General features: G+C 35.3%; 1 protein-coding gene and 1 non-coding gene across 2 annotated transcripts in view; both read left to right on the forward strand.

Annotated features, from left to right (window-relative positions):
• INPP4B (inositol polyphosphate-4-phosphatase type II B) overlaps positions 1 to 22,310 on the forward strand; it is a 759,315-nt gene that overhangs the window by 30,322 nt on the left and 706,683 nt on the right. The window lies entirely within an intron of this gene.
• Positions 15,353 to 15,458, forward strand: LOC122218772. Its single transcript, XR_006202103.1, has one exon. It is a non-coding gene; the product is annotated as a U6 spliceosomal RNA (small nuclear RNA).

Here is a 22,310-nt window from a genome sequence, read left to right on the forward strand (position 1 = left end):
GGATTAGGACCCACCTTAATTCAGTATGACTTCATTGTAACTAATTAAATCTATAAAGACCTATTTTCAAATAAGGTCATATTGTGGGTCCAAGTAGACATGAATTTTGGAGGGATTCTATTCAACCCAGACCCCACCCGCATCCTACTAGATTGCAAGCAATTGTGAAAGAAAAGACTATACCTTATTTGTTCGAGTAGCACTTGGAACCCAGGGGATGCTTAATAAATGGTTGTTAAATAAAATGACAGCTTTACTTTGAACATTTAAATGTACTATAAAGAAACAATAAGGGGCACCTGGTGGCTCAGTTGGTTAAGCTTCTGACTTCAGCTCAGGTCATGATTTCACGGTTTGTGGGTTTGAGCCCTGCATTAGGCTCTGTGCTGACAGCTCAGAGCCTGGAACCTGCTTTGGATTCTGTGTCTCTCTCTCTCTCTGCCCCTCCCCACTTGCACTCTGTCTCTCTCTCTCTCAAAAATAAATAAAACATTAAAAATTAAAAAAAAAGAAATAATAAGAGATTTAAGTGATGCCTAAGAATATTAATATATATTTATATATCCATCCATATATATATAAAATAAATACAAATAAAATAAATATATATGTATAAAATAAAATATGTATAAAATAAATGTGTAAAAAATAAGTGTATAAATAAAATATATACACAAAGAGATATGTATATTTTAATGTATCATTTATATATGATTTTAAAGAAGTTAGGCACCATGGAATAGTTCCTATTAGTCTTTTTAAGATGGAAAATAGTTTAAGTCTGTTACCTATAGGAAATGACTAAGTAGATCCTTTTGCTTTCTCCCATTTACTCTTAACTTTCCAGGCAGCAAATTTGACATTAAGGGTATAGACAGTGTGAACATATAATTAAATATTTTTTTAAAAAATATTATTTTAACGTTCTTGATAATCCTAATGTTAACAATTCCTTAGTAAATGGAGATTGGCAGCTTTGAAATTAACCCACTTTAATCTATTCTGAAAGTTACAAGAATGGAGAGTGGCAAAATGTTCCTTCACTGAGATATCTATTCCTAAAGACTCAATCATGGGTGCCGAAATGGAGGTACTTCCCTGAGAGGCCTACCTAGGAGAAGAAGCAGAAGACATGCACATCTGTTCTATCCTGGAACGGTCCTAATCACTTTTCTGGCATCAATTTATTGCCACAGAAATAACGATGATGTCACAAATTTAGCACTCTGACTTCATGATACCACAAGACCTTTGCTTTCTTTTACTTTCTTTATACAGGAGGTGGAGAACATCTACTATGAAAGGAAAAAAAGCATCTTGTTTGAATAAAAGCCAGTAATTTACAAAAGTGGAGACAAAAATTAATAACTACCTAGGGAGGAAAAAATGGGGTTTTCTGAAGTAGATTTTCACCTACCCTTTAAAGCAGGACATCTTAAGTTTTGAGATATGTCTCTAATCAATACACCTGATTTGTAATAAAGTAAAATACATAGAGGATGATGCTAATACATGTAATAATATACAAAATTTAAGATAAAGTTTCGTTAAGTTTACTTACCTATTTGTCTTCATAAGGTTAAAAACTCTGATGATAAATCCCTGCAGAAAGACAGTTCTATTGGGATGTCAAAGTTTTTCTCCTCACAGCTTGCATTTAATATAATGAATAGCATGAAAGTTAATTGTTTTATTAAACTAAAACATAGGAATGGCACAATAGATTTATATTTGTGTGGCTTCCGTTAAAATAAACTTTCTATTTTAGAACAGTTTTGAATTTACAGAAAATAATATGAGGTAATACAGAATTCCTGTGGATCCCACATCTAGTTTCCCCTATTAATATCTTACATCTGTATGATATATTTGCTAAAATTAATGAGCCTATATTGATTTATTATTATTAACTAAAGTCCATGCTTTATTCATATTTCCTTAGTTTTTAATCTAATGTTATTTTTCTATTCCAAGATCCCATCCAGGATATTATATTACATTTTAGTTGTAATGTCTCCTGAGTCTCCCCTCGGCTGTGACCATTTCTTAGATTTTCCTTGTTTTTGATGATCTTGGCAGTTTTGAGTAGTACCAGTTGGGTATTTTGTAAAATACTCTTTTATTGGAATTTAACATTTTCTCATGATTTGATTGGGTTCACAGGTTCTTGGGAGGAGGACCACAGAAGTACAATGCCATTTTCATCACATTGTCTCAGGAATACGTACTATCCACACGCCTTGACACTGTTAATCTTAGCCTTCATTACTTGGTCAGGAGGTGCTTTTATAATTTCACTACCCTAAGTTACTATCTCCTCCCAACCTCCATACCCCCACACCCCCTGCCTTTCTCTATTATATTCTTTGTGTAGCCCACACTTAAGGAGTTTTGGGGTGTGGGGTTATGCTCCATTTCCTTGAATATAGAGTATCTACATACATTATTTGGAATTTCTGCACAGGAGAATTGTCTCTTCTCTCTATATTGATTTATTCAGTCATTTATCTAGATTAGTGTAGACTCATGGATATTTATTTTATGCCTTGGATTACAAACCCAGACGACTTTATGAATTTTGTTCAAATTGTTCCAGCTTTGCCTATTGAGAACTCTTTCACAAGTTAGTTCTTGTATTCTATGTATAATTTTTAGGTCAGCCAAACTAAATTTTAATAGACCATGACCTCTCTTTCCCCCTTCATACAATCACTATATAAGATAATTTTGGAGAAGAGGACATTATTTGGCCATGGTATTAGTAGGTAGTTTGGCCAGATAGTAACATCCATTTTCTACCTTTGTTTTCATTTCTATCTTTTGTTAATTTATATCTCAAGAAAAATAGACATGTTTCACAATTTAGGTTAATATAAGTTTGCCAATTATTTTATGCTCTAAGTAGATTTTTAAGCCTATTGGGTGTTGGGGAAAAAAGCTGGGGATGTGGAAGGTGAAGCAACCTCCTACAGCAGTTTTCTCATCTTTCACTGACATTTTGCTTTTGCTTGAAGATATTATACTTGAAATATCTCTCCCCTAGAGAAAGAGCATGCTTGGTCCTCCTTTATCCCTTTCACCTGCTTTCTTACACTCTTCCCCTTTTATCTCTGGCACAACAATGGGGAAACACCCTGCTAGGGCAAAGTTTATGTCCCAATCTCACACTCCTGTCCCTTTACAGCACCCCCTCAGCCAGCAGCTCAAACCGCTTTCCAGTAGCCACACCTGAGGAAAAAGGTCTAGACATTTTTGTTGTTGTTACTTTTTCCTCCTCTCAGGGACAACACCCAATTGAAAACAGTCTGATAGTTTCGAGTAGAGTGTTTTTAGGGTTTGTAGAGAAATTGGTGTTATGATTTTTTAAAGTAGTTACCACTGTGTTATATTTGGTATTAGAATTTCAATTCAGAATATAAATACCACTCAAAGACACAAGATACAGCATAATAAAAGGAAATGAGAGGTAAGAGGTGGGGTTCTTCAGTTACTTTGTGGTTTCGTAGTATATAGGGCATGAATATATCATAAATCATTGATTTAGTATTCATTTATTTTGTTGTTGGCACTATGATCTTTTAAAATGAAATTTTTTATTAGCTTGGATCTATAATCTGTGTCACTAGAAAGCTTTGCCAACCTCTTTTATGTGTTGTTGTTTATTTCTTTATCTTTTTATTGCCAGTGACAAGGCATAGAGCAAAGCTTAACTAAATAACACAAAACACCATTACATCGCTTAGTAACACGGAGGTGAAAGAAAGACATGAAGAAATTGATATTACAGAGACACTGTGTTATACTTACTGCATTAACCCAACGGACTTCTTCAAGTAAACCCTGGGCTCTGTTCATCCAGAGATTTTTAGGTCCATGTGATGATTTGTCTAGAGAGGTTTTTCACGAAAGATCTGTTGGCATTTCTTTATCTTTTATCAAATAGATGTTTAGAAAAACATGTTAATTTCCATTTTGAAATGATGTGCTTATGAAAGATTCGTAAGGTTGCAAGGTAGTGTTATTTTTACTTATTATGGGTTTGAAATATGAATAGTACATGTGTAAGTCTCCTTTCCGGGTTTAGGAAGGGCTTATGTAGCACTGGAGTGAAGTGGAAGAAATTCCCTCTACAGTGAGGCTGTTTTAAATTTAACTTTCAACATTTTAGGAGTTAGATCACAAGCTGAGGCAGGGCATATGGCATTAAATACCTGGATGTGCCTTATGTTATGGATATGAATTTAGTGTTGATCAGAGTAAAGCCTTTTATTTTTTGGCATCTAAAGGATAAATGAAAACCCTCCATCTGTGACTGGTGCAGTGTTCCAGAAAGGTGTTCTAAAAATTATAAAGGATTATCATGCTTTTCATAAATACAATCTGTCAAATCCATATAGCTGAAGAAGTTGGGAATAGTCTATGAATTCTAGAAGTCCTTGTTCAAAAATATTTCACTCAAGTCAGGTGTTCTGATATCTTTTCTACCTCGTTTTGTTATGAATGAATTTAAGGCATCAATGAGCTAATATAATTATTTCTATTTTTCCTCAGTGGTAGTCCAGTTATTGTTCAAACTCCTTAAGTATCCAGGTTGTATGCTTCCTAACGTTATGTACTCACATCCATTATTACATCTTAGGCAAGAAGACCAACGAGTTTGTAGGGATGGGGTTGAACAGTATTTAGTGGAATTAATAAATTATTTATATTTATTAGAAATGCACAATATAGTTTTCTAGCTTTAAAGGAGGAAAAACAAAGCAAAACCAAGAAATTTGGTGATGAAGCAGCTGTCATGGCCTATAGCCAGAAAGTGCAATATCTTCTGTACTCAACAACCACAGCTATTATGGAAATATTACTTCTGGGGCAATGGAAGATAGACACAATCCTGAAATGCCAAGCCCTTTTCCACTGTGCAAGCTAAAGTACCTACCACAGGTGTGTGGCCTCATGCATTCCATTAAGTGCATCATTTCCTAGAGGCTGCTGTCCTTAGGATGCAAAGTACAGCCCAGAAGTGTGTACTAAATATATGGAATTTTAATTTTTATCAAGAAGCTCTGTTTCTCATTCAAGTTTATGTTGTTGAGAGGCAGACTGGGTAATGTTTGTCTTCATACCCTCCATAGTATTCCCATGGTGCCTTATACTTAGTAGGTTCTCATAATCTTTTTTTTGTGTGTGTGAAATTGAATTGTTAACTGGATATAGGGGGACATGGGAAATTATAACTGCTGGTTGAATATATATTCAAATTTTTAGACATTAATTGGATAATATTTTGAGGCCAATTATGTGCCAGTACCATGTGTTTTTTTTGTGGGGGGGGGGTAAGCAAATGTAGATAGATATAGGCCCTCACTCTCACAGAGTGAGTGATGAGAGTAAAATTTTTTAAAAATTAAAGTATTATTAACCAGATGGTCATATAAATTAATATGTAAATCAATGCACAAGAAAATTTTTTTAGAATATTTTATTTTCCAACTTAACTGGCATGTATCAGAAGACAGCTTACCAAGTGTGATAAGTTGTAATTTAAATTCATTTAAATTTATCAGATCATTTTGACAATTTGCAGGTCGTTGTTTGATTTTTAGATGAAGTCAAGGTGGTATTTTGTTGGAGAAGGTTGTCAGTAGTTATGATGCTCTTTCTCAATCAGGATGTTAATCACATCAGACTTTTCCAAAAACCACCCCCATCAATCTCCCTGGGTCAGCATTTCTATGCTGGAGGGCAGCTGACACCATATCCTTGGGAGGGCTGAGTACATGCCTGGATGTCAGTGGTTCCCTTATTATGGCCTGGACCTAGGGAGATTCTGCCTTAGCTCACTGTCAACAGCACCTCCACCAGTGCTTCCTGCCCTGTCATCTACATACTACATACCTGTCTGACCTGCATTGTGCTACCCTGAGGCAGTCATAGCCATTTCCCATGACTCTCCTGCCATGGTCACCTCTTGGTGCACTAGATGGATGTGCAGGTAGAGGTAGTGGATATCTATCCACCACCACAGCACCCTGCCCCATTCTCAGACTCTTGTCACTGCTCCATGGCAATATCCTTAGGTAGCATGTAATAAGGCATTAAGTGTTTAGATTAAAAGTAGGTTAATATTTTAATAACCAGTGCAGAGAAATATCAGCATTGTATACTGGTATCTATATAATATCTTTGATTTTTAAATTGCTAGAAAAGAGCCCTCTTCTGATTGTACATGGATAATTAGTAAAATCAGGAAGAGATAATGTTAATAAATAACGTATATCTTTGTTGAATGAGTTTGTCTGCAAGGATTTTTTGGGGGGTCGTGAGAGGATTAGGGGTCATATATAACTCTATGATACATATGATGACAACAAGATTGGGTCTTGGAAAATTTCCACACTGTCTTTGGGATCACAATGTAAGGTTAATAACAGTCTTACTTACAGTATGAGTGTAAAGCTTGTACGTTAGTCAACAATAAATTGAGGTGACAATAAAAGTGTCTAGGAGAGTCCTTTGTGCTCTAGAGTAATTCAGTAGATATTAGTTGACCTGATTTTATGAAGCCACTGGCACAGTGCTAAAAATATGATTGTATATATTAGCTGTGGCCCCATAACTGAAATGTTAATCTCAGTAGATTACTGCTCATATTTATGGCAGTAAAATATTTATGTTCTGAATCAATGAATAAATAATGCTGATGGATCAAAATATGGTTCAGGGTTATAAGTAAAAGAAGCTAATACAATAGGAACAAAATTTATGTATGGATGCATAATGAACAGATATGAAATACTTTATAATTAAGTGATAAATGACAGCGTTATTAATAACTACTTAATGATAAATACTTTTTTAAAATTTTTAGTAAAATATACATAACAAAACTTATTCTAAAAATTTTATCATTTTTTAAGTATACAGTTCTGTAGTATTAAGTACATTCACATTGTTGTACAACTTGATGATAAATTCTTATTAAGAGCAAGGTCATGCTATATCCTGTAGGGTTTTTTAAAAAATGGTAAAAATCACATATTTTCAGAGTCATCAACTACAGTTCAACTGAGTCTTGATACAGGAATATAAGTCGTAAGGAGCATACAGCGGAGGAACACAGATAATTTGGTGCAAACTTCACCACTTTTAAATACGTTTTAGTATATATTCTAGGATGTTGGTACACTTTTTTCTTTGTATTTGAGCCAGTACTTTCTTCACACGATGACAGTATATTATTAATAGTTTATAGTGGAAATTCAGTGTATGAATCCATCCTTAGTAACTGACATTTACACCAAGTAGATAGTTCCTGGTACCTATTACTATAGAGATATATGGAGATGGGTAAGAAATATATTAAAAGATCAAACATTTGTCCTTCATATATTGAAGGTGTTATAGACTAATGGAGTTCTGGAGTGCTTAGAACAGCTGGATTTTTAGAAGACCTTTGTTTTTTTCAGAGAGTTAAATTAACATTAATTACTATGTATTAAGGCAATATAAAGTCATGGTTAAAATTTAGCATTGCTGTTTATTCCTATTAAACATGTAATGTGACATAAATGGAAATTAAATGTGAAAGAATATTATTATGTTTGAGAATCTTAAAAGTTTTACACTTTTTCCTTAAAATTAAAATATAGACCACTTTCCTATTTATGCTCTTTTAACTTTAAAATTCCTAGATCATGCACTAGATTCCAGAACACCTTTTACTGATAAAAATCCATTTACTGATAAGATTAAAATTTCCTTCTTTAGTAATAAGGTTTTAATGCAGGACAACTGGTGAAATCATTTCATATACAAATATTTTTGAAAGTAAAAAAAAAACTAAACTAAAATTCCTTGTGTCCTCTTCACTAATCAATTTGAATATTTGATTTTTAATTTTTGAATACTCTTATAATATTAAGAAATCCACAAATATTTTGGATAACAATATTAGTACTGCTTAGGCATTGTAGTCTCATATTAAAAGATATTGATGCTTTTCATTTTGAAGTTCTTTGCTTTTCAAAATCTTCACCATTTTAGTGAGTTATATAAATAATTTTTTTTTAATTTTTTTTAAACGTTTATTTACTTTTGAGACAGAGAGAGACAGAGCATGAACGGGGGAGGGTCAGAGAGAGAGAGGGAGACACAGAATCTGAAACAGGCTCCAGGCTCTGAGCTGTCAGCACAGAGCCCGACGCGGGGCTCGAACTCACAGAGCGCGAGATCATGACCTGAGCTGAAGTCGGACGCTTAGCCGACTGAGCCACCCAGGCGCCCCAATAAATATTTTGACAACATTAAAAAATCATTCTGAAAAAAATTCTTACATGGCAATTTCTGCCGGTGTTCTGTTTATGAATGAGTTGGATAAACATAGAGAATGATGAGGATTATGTTTGCATTGTCAAAGGCTATTTCCAAGTAAAAAAAATCTCTAACTTCTAGCTCCTGCAGCATACAGTTGGGATTAAGCGTTATTTCTAACTAAATGTTGCATATTGTGTTCCTCCTGCAAGTTTCTTTGGATCTTAAAACAGGTATGTGATAAATGCCCTGAGAGGCTTTCCTTATGTCATTTTCTTATTTATCTTCATCCAGCTTTCAATTTGAGAAGCCTTCTGAATTCTCTGCAGTTTTACTTTCCATTCAATTCACCTGGCTCCACATCTTCCAAAGATGCAGATCAAACTATGAGCTGTCCAGGTGTTTGATAATTAGGTCACTAGTCTCTCTCCTAAGATTCCTCCTCTCCATCTGAAAAAACACCCTTCTCATTTTAGCAACTCACTGTTCTCCAGACTCCCCTTCATGCTACTTTACATATTTATCAGTTTTCCCATGTAGTTCCTCCTGGAGCACTCCCCTTTTTACCAGATGAATATGGTCAGAGGCAGGCACAATTATGGAAAAATCCATCATTGGAAAGATGGCCATTGCTTCTGTTCAAGCTCTAGGAAGACTTCATGTTTTTTGTTCTCCAGCTAGCTTTTCAACTTGTTTCTTAATATTTTATGCCAACATGTGTTTTAGACACAGGTGTTTCTTTCTTTAAACATGTATTAAAAGTTTGGTTAATACATATATAGTGTCAGAAGATTTAAAAAGGTGTATTCTATTGAAAGTCTCTCTCTCAACCCTGTGTCATGTTTGCCCAGTTCCCAATTGGCCGTAATAGATAAAAACATCCAGAGATTTGTTATGTTTGTATGAGCTAGTACACACTTATATTTACATGTTCTTTTTTTTCCTCTCTATTTTAAGGCAGAGTGAGCCATACTTATTCATATTCTTCTGTATCATCAGCCAGGCTAGATTACCATGTTGATTTTAAAATCTCCATGCCTTAAAACTGCATAGAATTATATCTCACTCACACTGCGTGTCTATTGTGAGTCACCTCTAGCCTTGGTTCAGGTCATTGCCTCTCAAGAATCCAGGCTGATTGAGCAACATCTAGTTGGAGCAGTGCTAGACTAATGGCAGAGGGATAAAAAGGCATGGTAAACTACGTGCTGGCTCTTAAATCTTCTGTCTGGAAGTAATACATGACATATATACCCACATTTCATTGGACAAATCAAGTCACATCTTTCCTCAGCTTCAAAAGGGTTGCGTATGTATAATTCTCCTGCAGGGAGAGGCAGCAGGAGTTAAGAATAACTGGTGAATAGTAACCCAGTCTGCCCCAATCAGTAATGAAGACCTCAGTATCATTTTACAGCTGTGCTGCCTTCCATTGAATGGATGTGCCATAATTTAATAGGTTTCTAATTAATAGATACTAGGTTTTTAATCTTATTACAAATGGTTCTGAAAGGCATTATTTCATATGAATGTGAGTACCCCTTTAGGGTAATTCTGAGGAGAGAAATTGCTGGATCAAAAGCATATGTATTTGTAATATTGATTGAGATCACTAAATTGCCTTCCAGTTTATACCAGCAGCCTGTGAGAGTGCATGTTTCTTTTATGCTCACCAATACAACGTTTCATTAGACCTTTTGGAATTTAACAGGTCTGCCAGGTATAAATGGTATCCCAGTACAGTTTTAATCAATTTTTTTAATAAATGACATTGAGTATTGTTTAATATATTGAAGGGTCATTTGCATTTCTTTCTTTGGAAACTATCTGTTCATGTCCATTGGGTATTTTTCTGCTGAGAGATTGATCTTTCTCTTGTTGACTTCTGAGAATTCTTAATCTGTTGAGGAGATTATCATTTAATAATTACTTAAAAAATCAACTGACTTTTGACTTTGCTTATGTATTCTTGTCTTTTAATTATGATATTTGTATATCTATCTCTTGCTTTGTTTGCTTTGTAATATTCAAGTCTTTTTATTTGTGTAGTAAAATTTATTTTTCCTATGTATTTCAAATGTTGAGCCACTGTATTAGTTTTCTATGTTGTGTAACTAATTACCACAAATTTAGCAGTGCCAAACAACATACATTTATTATCTTATAGCTTCTGTGGGTCAAAAGTCTGGGAACTACTCAGTGTAGGGGGTCCTCTGCTCAGGGTCTCACACAAAGCTGCAATCAATGTATTGGCCGGACTGTGTTCTTGTGTTCTTATCTGGAGACTTAACACTGGAAAAATTTACTTCCCAGCACCCTCTAGTTGCTGGAAGAATTAATTTCTTTTCCTCTGTAGGATTCTTGGACTCTTGAAAAAGACAGGATGGGAAAGAGAGAGAGAGAGGGAAAGAGGGAGAGCGACTATCAAAATTGATGCTGCACTCTTATATAATCAGACTGAGACATAATTATATAAATACCATGATATTTGCCATATTCTGTTGGTTAGAAGCAAGTCGTTGGTCCATCCATACTGACCTAGAGGGGATTTTCACAAAGACATGAATACCAGGAGTCAGGGATGATCGTGATCACTTTAAGGTCTGTCCACCATAGTCATAATAAGAACGGTCTTACCATGAGGTTTTAAAGACATTTGCCATTCTTTAATATATCTATGGTTCACTTATTTACATTTAAATCTTTTGATCCATTTGGAGTTTATCCGGTTGTACTATGTGAAGCATGGATCTAATTTAATCTTTTCCCCCAAGGACTACTCAGCTGTTCCATGACCATCCATTAAAAAGTCCAACTTTCATATGTAAAGTCATTTAAATATCTAGAAGTATCTCTGGGTATTGTAGGCAGAGCAATGGTCTTCCAAAGATGTCTGCATCCTAACTCCTGAATCTATGAATATGTTATATTATATGGCAAAGTGGAATTCAAGTAGCAGATGTGATCTGGTTTACTAATCACCTGACATTTGGATAGAGAAATTATTGTGGATTATCTGGATGAACACAGCAGAGTCACAGAGTTCTTTAAAAAAATTTTTTTTAGTGTTTATTCATTTTTGAGAGACAGAAAGAGAGCACGAGTGGGGTAGGGGCAGAGAGAGAGGGAGACACAGAATCTGAAGCAGGCTCCAGTCTCCGAGCTGTTAGCACAGAGCCCGACATGGGGCTCAAACCCACAAACTGTGAGACCATGAATTTAGCTGAAGTCAGACACTTAATGGATTGAGCCACTCAAGCACCCCAGAGTCACGGGGTTCTTAAAAGTGAAAGCAGGAGGCAGAAGGAGAGTCAGAGTCAGAGTGATGTGATTGCAGAAAGACTTGACCAACCACCTACATTTTGAGCGTGGCAGGGGCCATAAGGTGAGAAATTCAGGAAGCTTCTAAAAGCTGGAAAAGGCAAGAAAAAGGATCTTCCCTAGAGCCTTTAGAAAGAATACAGCCCTGCTGATGCCTTGATATTAGCCCACTGAGACTAATTTTCGACCCACCCTCCATCTTTATTGAGGTATAATTGGCAAATGAAAATTGTATATATTTAAGGTGTACAACATGAGTTGATGACATAATACATTGTGAAATGACTACTACAATCAAGCTAATTTAGATATCCATCACCTCTTATGTGTGTGTGGTGTGAATACTTAAGGTGTATTCTCTTAGAAAATTTCAAGCATACAACACAGTATTATTACACATGGTCACCATGCGGTACATTAGATCCCCAGGGCTTGTTTATCTTATAGCTTGTACCTTTTGATCAACATCTCCCCATTCTTCCCACCCTGAGCTTTTGGCAACCATCATTCTACTTTGCTGTGAGTTCAACTTTTTTATATTTCCCATATAAATGAGATCATATAGTGTTTGCATTTCTGTGTCTGGCTTATTTCACTTCACATTTTTATCCATGTTGTTGCAAGTGGCGGGATTTCCTTTTCTTTATGGCTGAATAATATTGCATTATATACAATATACATATAATATTCCATTATATAGATTATATATATATTTATCAGTTAAAAGATATAGTGAAATGAAAGTCAAAGCTGTAACAGCAAAAGGGGCACAGCATAATAAATACTTAGAAATAATTTTTCAAATAAATGTACAAAATTTATTATTCTGATACTCACTAAAGCTCATGTTAATTTTGGTAGTTTTTCATTTGACTTTTTCACACTGGTTGTATAATCCTCTTATCTACAAATAGTTCTATTTGTTCTGTCCATCTTTATCTACAAATAATTTTTTTTCTATTTTTAACCAAATCAGCTTATACAGGCCATAGAAGTTAAGTGGTTAGTGGTGATAGTGGGGTTCCTTGTACCTGATGGTAGTGGAATGCCTCCAGTATTTCCTCTGTTAACAATGTTTTTGAGGTAGATGATTTTAAGGACTTAGCCACTAATTTCTACTTAGTTGAGTGTGTATTTGTTTGTCAAATGACTTTGTAGTGGCTATGGAGAATACCATGTGACTTTTCTTCAGATGTATTAAATAATCATTTGGTCATTTATTTTAAGAAAATCTGTTGAAAGCTAACTTATGTACCAGGTACTATTGTAGGCATATGGAATACAATGGTGAAGGAAAGCTTATAATAATGACAAAAAGCTTATAATAATGGCAGGAGAGAGATAGAGACAATAAATGAAAATGATGATATGTAAGTACATTGACTCAGTTCCAGAAGATGATACGGAAGTGCTGTAGCAAGTGCTAGAGAAAAAGAGATGACACAGAGTAAGGCAAGAAATCAGAAGTACCATGGGTGAGAGTAGGAGAGTTGCAATTTTAAACAGAGTGGACAGCATAAGCTTTATTGTGTAGGTGACACTGAAGCAAGATATCTTAGGAGGTGAGGGACTTAACCTCGCAGATACTTGGTGGAAGCTTGTATTGGAAGCTTTGCAGACAAAGAGTATAAGAATGCGAAGATGTTAGGGCAGGAATGTTCCTGGAATGTTTGAGGAGCAGCAAAGTTCAGTGTGTCTGGAGCCATATGACTGAGGGGAGAAGTGACAGAGACAACAGTTGCCAGATTATATAGACTTTTTAGGTCAGTGTAAGAATTTTTGGCTCTTCCTCTGAGTGAAACAGGAAGTCTTCAGAGATTTTGGAACAGAGAAGTGACATGATCTGACTTATATGTTAAAGTGATACATTTATTTTAAATAGTATTAATGCCCCCAATGTTTGTAGCAGCACTATTGACAATAGCCGAAGTATGGAAAGAGTCCAAATGTCCATCGATGGATTAATGGATAAAGAAGATATGGTGTATACATATACAATGGAGTATTACTTGGCAATCAAAAAGAATGAAATCTTGCCATTTGTGACTACGTGGATGGAACTGGAGGGTATTATGCTAAGCGAGATTAGTCAGAGAAAGACAAATATCATATGACTTCACTCCTATGAGGACTTTAAGATATAAAACAGATGAACATAAGGGAAGGGAAAAATAATATAAAATAATATAAAAACAGGGAGGAGGACAAAACATAAGAGACTCTTAAATACAGAGGACAGAGGATTACTGGAGGGGTTGTGGGAGTAGGGATAGGCTAAATGGGTAAAGGGCATTAAGGAATCTACTCCTGAAATCATTGTTGCACTATATGCTAACTAACTTGGATGTAAATTAAAAATAAAATAAAATAAAAACTTCAAAAAAATAGTATTAATGCATTTTCTCATATCAAATGATCTTCAAAGTCACATTTGGTCCTGATACACTATTCTGATTTTCAAAGTATCAATGGATTCTGTTTGCTAATATTATCTTTAGTATTTTTACATTGATAGTCAAAAGTGAAATTGGTCTGAAGTTTGTGTTTGTGTGTATGTGTGTGTGTGTTGAGTAGTATGCATATCCTCAAGATTAATATTAGTGTTTTACTCACTTCATAAAAAAATTTGAGAGGCTTGCTTCATTTTTCTATGTTTTTCAATGCTTAAAGAAAATTGGTATTATCCTTTTTTAAAAAGGTTTGCTGGAATTCCCCTGGGAAAGCAGAGACATATTTCTAATCTCTATTCCTGCATTAGACCACAGAAGAGAAGTCACTTTGTAGGGTTCTGTGTAGAAAAAAAAAAGTAAAGTGGTAGAGATATTTGCGCTTTTAAGAAATTTCTTTTATGAAATAATGCAAGGAAAAGCCTTTGTGAGTTTTGCTTATATGAGGAAACAGAATTTGATTTTGCTCTCAATGTTCAATGTGATTCTCACATCAAATTAAATCAAAAGTATTTATTGAGCATCTACTATATGATTATTAAATGAATGTATACTTGAAATTATATTGTGTCTTAAGTAATGACTGTTGTAAAAACCCATTTAAAGTTTTGATATTGCATAAAATGTTTATTTACATTTGAGAGAGGGGGAGGGGAGGAGAGGCGATATGCAAACAGGGGAGGGGCAGAGAGAGAGAGAGAGACAGAGACAGAATATGAAGCAGGCTCCAGGCTCTGAGCTGTCAGCACAGAGCCTGACATGGGGTGAACTCACGAACCGTGAGTTGAAGTTGGACACTCAACCAACCGAGCCACCTAGGCGCCCCGATATTGTATAAAATGTTTTAAATTACTAGCTCTTGATGTTTTCTATCTTATATCCTACTAATTACTCTATTCAATTTTATCATTTTTGCACACAGAGGGTGGCCCATGCTATCTTTTAAATCATCACTGTTTTCTAAGTAGAAACTGAAAGAAGAACTAGGAACCCCCAGACTAAAAGCTAGAGGCTCTTAGCTTTAACAGGAAGAGCAAGTTGTTGTCTTAGCCTGCACTTTCAAGATACCTTCCATAAAATGAAATAATTAGCTCAAAGAAATATTTGCATCCTCATATTCAATGCAGCATTATATGCAATAGCCACAGCACAGAATCAACTAAAGTATCAGTGTGGTATGTGTATATGTGTGTGTGTATTGTGTACATCTATATCTATATCATCTATATAAATCTGTATCTATATTCCATTGTATGTGTACATAAAAAGAAGAAGTGGTCATTTCAACAGCACGTATACTAAAATTGGAATGATACAGAGAAGATTAGCATGGCCTCTGTGCAAGGATGACATAAAAAGAAGGAAATCTTGCATTTTGTGACAACATGGATGAACCTGGAGGACATTATGCTAATGAAATAAGCCAGACTCAGAAAGGCAAATACTGTGTCATCTCACATGTGGAATCTAAAAAAGCCAAACTCAGAAACAGTAGAATGATGTTTGCCAGGGCCTGAGACTGTGGGAAATGGAGAGATGGTAGTCAAAGGGTACACACTTTCCATTATGAGATGAATAAGTTCTGGGAATCTAATGTAGAACATGGTTTTATGCATACATAAAAATTGCTAATAGAGTAGATCTTAAATGTTATCACCAAATAAAGGTAAGTATATGAGATGATGGAGGTGTTAACTAAACTGATTGTGGTCCCCGTTTTACAGTATATACATGTATCAAATCATCATGTTGTACAACTTAACTTATTAAAGTAGAATGAACAATGCGGGATTATTTCTCTCTCAAGACAAGTGAAGTGGTAAAGTGATTCCAGGATTGCTTTAGGAACTGTAGAGTTTCAGACCTCTGGGGAGTCTTTTCTTTGATTTTGTTGACCTTCCCTCATTCTCACAATGTGGCTGCCACTATACCAAATATGACATTTTTTCAGCAGTCCTCAAATTCAAGAAAAAAGAGGTAAATGTCTTTGTATATGTTTTTCTTTTATTTTTATCAATAAAATTTTTTTCAGATATTTTGCCACTGGAAATGAATAGGTCAAATGTCTACTAAATATTCTCTGGCAAAGGGAAGGTGGATTGCAATGATTTCCATGAACCAATCATGATTTATTTCCTAGGGCTTGGCCCATTACTGCTTGAAACCTGAACCAAAATAGGGTCCTGTTCAAAAAAGGGTAATGTGTTCTGGGTAGACATTCAAGTGTTGGCCTCAAGTGCTAAGAGGCAACACTTAGTGACCTTTGCTGGGGGAGGATAGAACCGTCTGTGAATATATACTGTTTCATTTCTATATTCTCATATCTTAAAGTCACCAGCTTGAAGCAATGGTTCTCTTGTCTCTAACAGGTCTTCATTCATCTGTATGTTAATGAGTCCCACCCCATTTCTCCAGCCAAACTTCCTGATTTCCAGATCCATAAATATCTAATTGTCTAATCCATAATTATACTTTCACTTGGATGTCTCATAATTATGAAGAATTCAATAGATCCATAGCTCAACTTGTGACCTTTAGCCCATCCTGTTCCTCCCCTTGGAGTCCCTGCCTTGGAAAATGGCTCCACTATGTGGAGTTACTGTGGTTCTGCATCTTCATTAAACCTCATGTCTAGTCACTGAATTTTATAATTTTTGACTTCTAAATATCTCTCAGATCCATTCTCTTATATCCATCTCTATTAATTTGCTGTATGATGTAACAAAACATCACAGACTGAGTGGCTTAAAAATGAGAAATTTATTTTCCCATGGTTCTGTAAGCTTGAGGCCCCAAATCAAGGTATATCAGAGTTGAGGCCTCTCTCCTTGGCTTGCAGACTGCCACCTTCTTGCTGTGTCTTCCTATGGTGGACATCTGTATGCACACATCCTTGATGTCTCTCTGTGTGTCTGTATTTCTCTTGTAAGAACACCAGATTAGATTAGGACCTACAGTAACAGCCTCATTTTAATGTAATCACCCCTTTGTAAGGCCCTATGTCCAAATGTAGTCATATGCTGAGGTAATGGGGGTTAAAGTTTCAACAGAGTTGAAGAGAATACAGTTTAGCCCATAACACCATCCAGCTTCTAATTCTTAATTTTGGCTATTATCATCTCTTGCCTAGATTACTGCAACAACCTCTTTTCTTCATCAGTTCTTTCCTTGTTCTCCAGGTAGAGTGTTCTTTATCATGACATCTCATGTTTAAATACCCTCAATAATATTTTGTTACTTTAACCTGGTGTACAAGGCCCTTTGTTATCTGTCTCTGGTCAACCTTTCCATCTTTATTTCTGTACAGTTTTTCCTCCACCATGTTCTTCATTAAATTTATTTTCTGGGTATATGGATCATTCAGATTCTCAAAGTGACTTGCTCTACAGACTCTGGGCCCTCAAATACTCACTTGGTAACTTATTCCAGTGTGGAATAATTTGCTGTCTTTTACTTTCTCCATTATCTTGTGTCATCACAACTATGCAAACACCTTTAATCACTAATGGGCATTTAAGAAATCTCATGCATAGTACTAAGGAGGAAATACTAAGAGAGACTCTCAACATTAAAAAAAAATTATTTGGGGCACCTGGGTGGCTCAGTCGGTAAGCATCCGACTTCAGCTCAGGTCATGATCTCACGGTCTGTGAGTTCAAGCCCCGCATCGGGCTCTGTGCTGACAGCTCAGAGCCTGGAGCCTGCTTCAGATTCTGTGTCTCCCTCTCTCTCTGCTCCTCCCCCACTCACACTCTGTCTCTCTCTCAAAATAAATGAACATTAAAAAATTTTTTTTAAATCTTAAAAAAATTATTTGTTTTTTCAATTTCAGTATAATTAACATATAGTGGTATATTAGTTCCAGGTGTACAATATAGTGATTCAACAATTCTGTACATTATTCAGTGCTCAACGCAATAAGTGTACTCTTAATCCCCTTCACCTATTTCACCCTTTCCCCCACCCCCACCCCTCTGGTAACCACTAGTTCGCTTTCTATGTTTAAGGGTCTGTTTTTTTGTTTTTCCCTTTTTTTGTTTGTTTTGTTTCTTAAATTACACATATGAGTGAAATCATGTGCTAATTGTATTTTTCTGACTGACTTACTTCACTTAGTATTATATTCTCTAGATCCGTCCATGTGGCAAATGACAATATTTTATTCTTTTTTATGGCTAATATTCTGTTGTATATAGGTACCTCATATTCTTTATCCATTTATCTATTGATGGAGTTGGGTCTCTTTCATATCTTGCTATTGTAAATATTGCTGAAATAAATACAGGGGTGCATATGTCTTTTCAGATTAGTGTTTTTATATTCTTTGGGTAAATACCCAGTAGTGGAAGTACTGACAAATATGTACTTAATGTACATCATGTATTTAATTTTTTGAGGAAGCTTCATACTGTTTTCCGTAGTAGTCCCACCATTTTGCATTCCCACCAATAGTACATGAGGGTTCCTTTTTCTCCACATCCTTTGCTGTTTCTTATGTTTTTGGTTTTAGCCCTTCTGACAGGTAAGAGGTGATATCTCATTGTGGCTTTCATTTGCATTCAGAGACTCCCAGAATTTAACATCTAGGTAATTAATACTAGTTCCTACAAATATAAATATCATATTACTAACATCCGATGGTATTTTCAGGGTCATATGCCAGCTAATGTGACAAAAGTAATCAATGTTTTGCCTTTAGAAATTAAAACACTAAGAGATCTATGGAAGTCAGTGGATCTCTTCCTTTCCCTTTAGAGATCTGCGTATAAATGGCAGTCATATCTTGAAAATATGATCCTGCAATTTCTAGTGATCCAATTGTCATTATATCACCATTCTCTTAAGTTGATGTCATTAGGATCAGAGAGGAAGCATGATTTGTTAAAGCAACTCTTTTATCAGCCTTGTAAATAAGCACTGGAACTTTATAGTTGACTGAGAATCTTTACCTGCTCTACTGCCTTCCATGGAGGTACATTGGCCATAAAAGGAACGAAACCAGTAGTTGTTTGTTTGCCTGGTATAAATTATTACTCACTTTTGAGAGAAAGGAGATAGCTGTTTCTAAGGTTTCTGTGTGTACATTCAACCTAAAAGGCATCGTATTTTCTTACTGATTTTTAAGGGCATGTGAAAAGAATGCACCCCACTCTTTTTTCATTTTTAATTATGCAGCAACATCTTACATAAGTCAAGGAATCACTTCACCTTCATCTAAATTACATGCTTTTTCAATTATTGTACTCAGAATGATCTTTATACAGTCTAAATTTATTGTACTCCTCTTAGAGATGGTATATGTACTTCTAGGAATTTAAATGATGAAAATAATCCAAAAGAGGAAAAGATTTTATGCACAAATGGGTTCATTGAATCATTATTTCCAATTTGAATGATTGACAAATTAGAAGAACAAGAATATTTAATAGTAGGATAAGAATTTAATACTATTTAATAATGGGACAAGAATTAATTACAATTCGATAATAAAATGCAAAAATATTTATGAAGAAGTTGGTGTACAAAGGGAATAGTCTTTGTTATCATGAAAAAAGCAGGAGGGCACCTGGATGGCTCAGTGAGTTAAGCATCTGACTCTTGATTTTGGTTTAGGTCATGATCTCAGGGTTCCTGAGATCAAGCCCCATGTCGGGCTCTGCACTGATGGTGCGGAGTGAGCTTGGGATTCTCTCTCTCCCTCTTTCTCTGCCCCTCCCCTACTCACTCTCTCTCTCAAGATAAACAAACAAAAGCAGGAAACAAACTTCCACTTACAATAGATTAGAGTAATTGTTAAAACACACCCTGTATATACTGAGCAAAGGTGGGAGGAATTAAAACTGAGTATCTCTAGACTATAGAATTATAAAGGATCATTATTTTTTGTGCTTTTCTCTATTTTCTAACTTCTGTATATTTGTTATATACTATTTTTTTTTTTTAATTTTAAGAGAGAGAGCAAGCATGAGTGGGGGAGGGGAGCAGAGGGATAGGGAGAGAATTCTAGGCAGGCTTCATGCTCAGCACAGAGCCCCACTTGTGGCTCAGTCCCACAATGCTGGGATCATAACCTGAACTGGAATCAAGACTTGGAGCCTCAACTGAGTAATGCAGGTGCCCCTGTTATGTACTATTTTTATAATCCATCAACATTTATTTTAAATATATATATATATTTTTATTTTATTTTTGGGACAGAGAGAGACAGAGCATGAACGGGGGAGGGTCAGAGAGAGAGGGAGACACAGAATCGGAAACAGGCTCCAGGCTCCGAGCCATCAGCCCAGAGCCTGACGCGGGGCTCGAACTCACGGACCGCGAGATCGTGACCTGGCTGAAGTCGGACGCTTAACCGACTGCGCCACCCAGGCGCCCCATCAACATTTATTTTAAAAATTACATTTGAATAATAATAGCATGGAAAATTTTATATATTATTTTTGTAAGTAGAATGCAAAGCATTAATTGTATTATGATTTTAGTTATGTTTAACAGTGAAGGTAATTGAAGATAAGTATCAAAAGTAACTGCTTCCTTTTTTTTTTCTATTTAAACGAGTTTTTTTTTTTAAGTGTTTAGTTAAATTCCAGTTAGTTAATATACAGTGTAATAATAGTTTCGGGTGTACAATTTAGTTTCTGAAAAGTAGATTATGATTGTTTGATCTATATATTTTTTAGAATTGCCCATTTTTTCCATGATGCACATACTTTTTTATATGTATGTTTAAAATCAGCAAAAAATGCAAATAATTATTTAAAATATATTGGGACTATTTAAAATATATTGGGACTAATGAATTTCAGATACAAATGGGTAGAAAGTGATCCTGAAATATACATGGGGAAAAGAGAATCAAGAGATTTTATAAGTAGCATCTATAAGCAATATTGGTTGTAAAGCATTTAATAGAGGTTGAATCTGAAAATTTCTTTATGTTATAGGATGATATTTCAATGGGCATTGATCCTAGTCTTAGGATCTATTGTGTTTTTTTAAAATTTTTTTTTTAATGTTTATTTATTTCTGAGAGAGAGACAGTATGAGTGGGGGAGGGGCAGAGGGAGAGGGAGACACAGAATCTGAAGCAGGCTCCAGGCTCTGAGCTGTCAGCACAGAGCCAGGCGCGGGGCTTGAACCCACAGACCGTGAGATCATGACCTGAGCCAAAGTCGGACACTCAGCCGACTGAGCCACCCAGGCGCCCTGGTTTTGTTGTTTTTTTGTTAATTACTCATTTTTTTTAATTTTAAATTACCAGTGTGTTATGTGCACATGGGTAAAGTCTAGTAAGTACCAACAGATTCATCAAGAAAAGCACCAGCCGGTCTCTCACAGTCCCCAACCCCCTGCTCAGATACACTTTAACCATTTAAACCATTTTTGATTTTGGCTCTTCTATTAGTTAATGCTATAATTTTAAACAAATATTTAAACACTAATTGATTAGTCAACATTAGATGTTATTTCTACTTCTCACTGTAAAATATGGCAGATTATCTCATTTATATAAATAATGTCCTCACAATTCCCTCCTTCTTTTCAATTTTGAATAGTTATCTAATTTAGAAAAGTTCTTCAATTATGCATGTGTATAACTTCTGATAATGCACTTTAATCTCTACTCCTGTGTCCTAGTCTTTAGATGGGGTCTCCTTATTCCTCGCTGTGCACTGGGAGGATATTAGACCTCTCTTCCTCTCCACACTTTTTCTGTCTTCCAACTTCTGTAGCTCTATCTGCTAGATAGCATTTATGTTCCATTCTGAAACCATAATCAATTCTTTCAAACGTTAGCTCTATGTCTGTTCTAAAGATGATGAGTAAGATTACTTTTCCTTCCTCATGGCCCAGCTACCCACCTGTTACATTACTTGAATCAATCTAGCATCAAGGTCAAATGAGTAGTACTGTTACATTATCTTCCACTAACTGCTCAAAATCATGCCACATTTTGGTTTGCCTTATGTATGTAACAAATAGCTTTCTTGTAGATTTTTTTTCTGTTTTTCCTAATGTCTGTGTTCCTCCTTCTCCTTTTTGCCTCCCTTTAGTAATATTGAAGAACTTTTTTTTTTGTAAGTCGCAGTGCTGATCTCTTCTGACTTATTTTTTTATATTGATTGAAATCTATTCCATTTTCTGTGAGATTTTTTTACTGGTGGTTCAGTGTCTTACTCTTCCAATTAAAACCAATTGCCTTCTAGGCTTGCTACATCACTGTTGTCTTAA

The sequence above is a fragment of the Panthera leo genome, chromosome B1 (genome assembly GCF_018350215.1).
Source record: "Panthera leo isolate Ple1 chromosome B1, P.leo_Ple1_pat1.1, whole genome shotgun sequence".
Lineage (NCBI taxonomy): Eukaryota > Metazoa > Chordata > Mammalia > Carnivora > Felidae > Panthera > Panthera leo.